This window comes from Sinocyclocheilus anshuiensis, unplaced genomic scaffold (assembly GCF_001515605.1).
Source record: "Sinocyclocheilus anshuiensis isolate Anshui unplaced genomic scaffold, SAMN03320099.WGS_v1.1 scaffold426, whole genome shotgun sequence".
Taxonomy (NCBI): domain Eukaryota; kingdom Metazoa; phylum Chordata; class Actinopteri; order Cypriniformes; family Cyprinidae; genus Sinocyclocheilus; species Sinocyclocheilus anshuiensis.
This window is the reverse complement of record NW_015542362.1, coordinates 2,125,973-2,131,676: the sequence shown is the minus strand read 5'-3', so window position 1 is coordinate 2,131,676 and position 5,704 is coordinate 2,125,973. Positions and strand designations below refer to the sequence as shown.

Here is a 5,704-nt window from a genome sequence, read left to right as displayed (position 1 = left end):
TCGTCACATATTTAAATCGATTTTCAACCGGCTCGCGGTTAATCGTTACATCCCTATTTTTGAACATGAAAAATTTACCGAGGTTTGGACCTCATAGCTGGCTATGGGCCTGCCTCGCTCCTTGCGATTTCTTGCACCACAACTCTGATATGCATTTAAATATGTCATTAACAACTAGCTGTTTAGTTCGGTTCTGTACACACTGTGTAGAATTTCAGTAAATTAGGTTTTCAGGAGTTCATTCAGTTGTAGAATGCAGTTGTCACTTCCGTAAATTACTGGAGTGTCTGTGCAGAGAACCGGATTTGGCACTAAAAGGTGAATTGACACTTGAATTTATCTACAGTAAACGTGGCCAGTAAGTAGTCTCACAAATTAGCAGACACGGTTATACTTTTTTTTTTTTTTTTTTACGGTAAAGGACTGTAAAACTCCTATGATTAAAAACTGTAAATTGGTTAACAGTAAGTTTCTGTAAACTATAATGGATCTAATGGTACATATCATGTAATTTTGTAAGTTTAATGTTTTTGAATTGAAAAACAAGAAGTCGTCTTAGAAGTTACAGTGGAAACCATAAATCAACATTCCCAGAATTCCCTGTGTGACACTTTGCATATGTTTTTTAATGAAACAGTTTCTTAGTTTTTTTTATCATTTATGCACATTAGGGTTTTATGTTACATCTTATGTTGTTAAATTAATGTTTATTGCATTGTTTTAGTGTCATGTGACTTTCTCTTTACCATGTTTGTTTAAGGTGGCTGTCAAGTAGGTAAAAAACAGATGTTAGGGATTTGGTATATGAACATTATTTTGGTTGGTGCAACCACAGGTGTTTTTGTTTTCTTTTTTAAACTGTGTATTTCACATAGAGTTGCTTGTAAGCTGTGGGTGGTTGCCATGTTGGTGCTTAATTGTAAACAAGTGTCCATGCGCTACATCTATAACTATAACACAGTTTACAACAAGCTACTGAAACTCAAACAATAGATCATCCCACTGGCATTGCCAAAATCATGGGTTTAATTGATATGATACATTTGGACTGATGGAATGTGTAACTTAAATGCTTTGGATTCAAGTTTAAATATTTAAATTTAAAAGTAAATATTGTGATGGCAAAGTCATGGGTTCAATTACCAGGGAATGCGTGAACCGATAAAATGCATCGTCCAAATGCATAAACATAAATGTGAGTTGCATGATTTGATGTACAGCAACAGTTTGAAGCTAACAGTGTACAGTAAGTTAAATGCCAAACTTTAACATTAAGAATTAGGAGTTTGTTTAAATGATTAATCCTAAGTATGAACAAGAGTCAAGTATCTGGCTTGACTTAGCGTAAGACTGCATGAGCTTTTCTGATCTGCATCAGCAGGGGAGATGTGCACTAAAAACGTGCTTGTGAAACCCTTGATACTTCTCACATACACAATACAGTACTAAAGGAAAGCAAGAGCCCATGACAAACATTGAATATCACAGCTTTTTTCACACTTGCTTCTCTCAGTTCTCAGCCTTCACATTTGATGTGTCAAAACTACAGTGCACACATTATTTATGTGCTTTCAAAACAGTAGAAATCCGTTATGAACCTGCCACAGACTCAAAACACTGCAGTGGCTTGTGTTTACAGTCTGTGATGCTGAATAAGCAGATGGCATTCTGATATGTTTTTAACGTTAAAACATGTTTTGGCCTGTAAATCTGCTTGGTGGTCTCTATGGACGTAACAATGAAAACTAAAACAGCAACAAATCATTTGAATATGACGAGCCTTTGATCTGGATTTAAAGGTGAAGTGTATCTGTTTTCCTAAGTTGCAATACTTCCTCCTGTCACAGCTTAATATGCAGAAATAACATAGACCTTTTGCATGTTTATTTCCCTGTTGTGTAAACACTGTGACACTGATCTGTTTGTTTGAACCACCTGACATGTTAGCTTTTGGCTCAACCAATTGCATGAGTTTGAGGCGTTAATATCTGTGTATATATCTGACCAATGGCAGAGAAGTGGAGGGTTTTGGAAACTTGTTTGGATTGAAAACTGTCATTATGTTGGTTCCTATGGTTTTTATGGTTAGCAACCGTTCAGAACACCTTAACAACCACCTAGCAATGTCCTGCCAACAGCATATTAGAATGATTTCTGAAGGGCCATGTGACACTGAAGACTGGAGTAATGATGCTTAAAATTCAGCTTTGCATCACAGAAATAAATTACATTTTAAAATGTATTCAAATACAAAACTGCTTTTTAAATTCTATTAATATTTTACAATTTTTGTCTGTATTCTTAATCAAATAAATGCAGCTTTGGTGAGCATAAGAGACTATTTTCAAAAACATTTTAAAAAATCCAAAACTTTCATTTTATTTTTATGCCGATTTATTTTTTCAGTCATAATCCACAAAATGAACCAACTAGATTACATCTATGATTATATACAAAAGCAAGGCAGAAAGAGTAATCTCAAGGTGTGTTTGTTTCTTGAAAGGCTGTGTTCTCAGTGAGATTACAGATGACATGACAGCGTGTGGTCAGTGAGTGTGCAGTGATATTCCTCTGTAAATACTGTTACAGGTCTCTAATGAGGTCACGAGTGATTGATGGCGTGACTGTAATGGCTCCTAACCGGCCATCAGTTAACAAACCCACATCTGATCCTCTACTTCTGCTTCCACACTCATCACATTAGTCCCGTTCAATTGCTGCTCGGTGGCCTCTGAGATTAGAAATGTGTGCAAATATTATATTTCAAATATTTCTGTGCGTTACTGTAAAACACGTGGACCACATTCAGAAGGAAAAACTGCATACTGAGCAGTGTTCACTACCTATCCGCCCCCATCCAATTAGCAGCTGTACTCAGGAAAGAAAAAAAGGAAAGACAGAGCAGGGGCTCGTAACACATACATAAAAATGGTTATTTACATTTACATCTAACCAAAGCAACTTACAAATGAAGAATACACAAAACATCAAATAATGACTTAAAATATTAAAGGGGTCATATGATGTTGCTAAAAAGAACATTATTCCCTCAGCAACCAGCACGGATCAGCTCCAGGCATGACGAAGCAGATATCGTCCTCTTTTGGAAGACCAAACAAAGTAGTTTCGCTTTCACAACGAAACTCACAGCGCCTTCACGACATGGCGGCGGCAACAACAATACTACAGCGAGAATAAAAGTTACGCCTTCTTTCTTTGCGTGAACATTTGGGCGGCATTATGCAAATCTTCCCAGATAGTGACGTAGGTATGTGGGGGCGTGTTAGAACGAGCTGTTTTAGGTAGGCATGGTTAACGCTGAACTTTTATAAAGAATATCTCTTTGGATTTGAGACTTTAGTCTTTGTAATTTTACAGATCTTTTTTTATGCACCAAAAGCTTGTAACACTCCAAAGAGAAAGGGAAAATTGAAATCGCATCATATGTCCCCTTTAAGAAGAAATTAAAATAAATCACACTTGATGTGACTTATGGTTTAAATGATTTTTGAAGGTCAAATTTATTTTAATTTAAATCTGTTTAAACAAAATGGTTAATTTTAGAATTAGTATTTTAGAATTAGTATTTTATTTTCATGCTTTATATATGTTATTTTCATAATGTATTTTATGACTGCCCCCATAATAGTCAACTAAAATTAGACGGTTAGTTGCAGCAAAAAAAAACATTCATGTCTGTAACAGGCAGGAAATCCAAACATTCACCTATCATTCATCGACCTCAAACATGACTTATCGTTGAAACGTGTAAATAGTAGCAACTTTACACAGCCGTTACCCAAGATAAATGTGCATTATTTGGCGTATATCCAAATTCGATTCATTTTGTTACTGCATGACATCGGCACGTTCACTGGCATTTTTCCTGATGAGAATGGAAACAAAATACGCTGTTATTTTTGCTCATACAGATAAGAGTAATACATCATTCTAAACTGAAGGGACTCATTTTATTTGTGTATGCTTACAATATCATTGTGCTTGTGCTTTTGTAAAATAAAGAAAACAAATAGGACAAGCTTTTTGCACTGGAGCGTGGCACAAAACTGAAGTCTGGAGAAACTCAGTGTATACTAAATATCAGATATCAGTACTGCGATACTTGTTTGTAAAGCTGCTTTGAAACTGTACATTTTGTAAACGCTGTGTAAAAGTAACTGTATGATTTATAAAACTATGCATTCTGCATACAGTTTGCAAACTGCAGAAATAGCAGTAGAAATAGTCTTGCACTTACTTCTAACCCCTGATTCAGAGACTGAGAGAGATCAGTGGGGAAAAAAAGGATGATTTTAGTGTGTAGGCCTGGGGCACAGTGAGCCTGTACAAGAATGAGGAAGTGCATACTCACATTTAAACTCAATGTGACATTCACAACAGCTGTTTTGTCTAAAATTAAATCATAATTTGGAAGTGAATGACTATGTTTGAAATACTGTATAGTACTAGCATACGCCTCTTACTACAACCTACTGCATTTGTCTAAATATATCCAGGGCGAACTTTAATGAAAACAGTATCCCACAATGCAATGTGCTCGACATGACCTTTCATTTCCAGTGTAACGAATGAATGAATGAATAAAGCATGTTTGTTCTTAATTTTTTGAAGCATAAATTTGCAATGTTAAAATGCAAAGTAATTTGACACAAAACAGGATGAAAATGTAAAATAACCAATTTAATTTTGAAACTGTTAAATGAACATCACTTGCTGAATACGTAATAAGGTCATGTGACTTTACTGTTTCATACTACTTTTTAAAATGCTGTTTCACATAGTAGTTGAAAACAAAGCAGTATTCAGTATTCATTAAACAATGTGTTGGTGTTCCTTTCTCAACATAGCCAATAATTATGATCTGATCATCATATTTTAAACACAAGGTTCATTATGGACAACATGAATTTATACATAAACCTTAATCAAATATTCTTGCAGTGCATCTAGACTACAGTTTTTTGCTGTGATTTATATTTTTTAGCTATGCGCTAATATGCTACCATTGAAAAGTTTGGGATCAGTAAGATTTATTTTAGTATTATGTTTTTTAATTAATACTTTCATTAATCAGAAGTGCAATAAATTGATCGAAAGTAAAAGTAAAAACGTTTTAAAATGTTTACAATAGGTTTCTATTTTAAATAGTTTTTAGAATTTTAGAATTTTTTTTCATAGAATTTTTAGAATTTATTTCCAGAAAAATATGAAGTTGCAAAACTGTTTTCAACATTGATAATAGTAAATGTTTCTTGAGCAGCAAATCAGCATATTAGAATGATTTCTGAAGGATCATGTGACACCGAAGACTGGAGTAATGATGCTGAAAATTCAGCTTTGACTCACATGAATAAAATACATTTTTAAATATATTGAAATAGAAAACCGTTATTTGAAATGGCAATAATATTTCACAGTTTTACTATTTTTACAGTATTTCTGATCAATTAAATGCAGCCTTGGTGAGCAGAAGAGACTTCTTTCAAAAACAGTAACAATTCCATGTATTCAGTTCAGTGGAACGTGCCATTTGACAAGGTGAATTACTGCCACCTAGTGCTGATTTCTCTAGAACCAGACATGCGGTTTTAAAGGGGTCATATGATGCGATTTCAAGTTTTCCTTTCTCTTTGGAGTGTTACAAGCTGATTGTGCATAGATAAGATCCCTGAAGTTGCAAAGA

At 34.5% G+C, this 5,704-nt stretch overlaps 1 protein-coding gene across 1 annotated transcript in view; it reads left to right on the top strand.

The window, feature by feature from the left end:
- LOC107691986 (leucine-rich repeat serine/threonine-protein kinase 1-like) overlaps nt 1-5,704 on the top strand; it is a 106,188-nt gene that overhangs the window by 16,620 nt on the left and 83,864 nt on the right. The window lies entirely within an intron of this gene.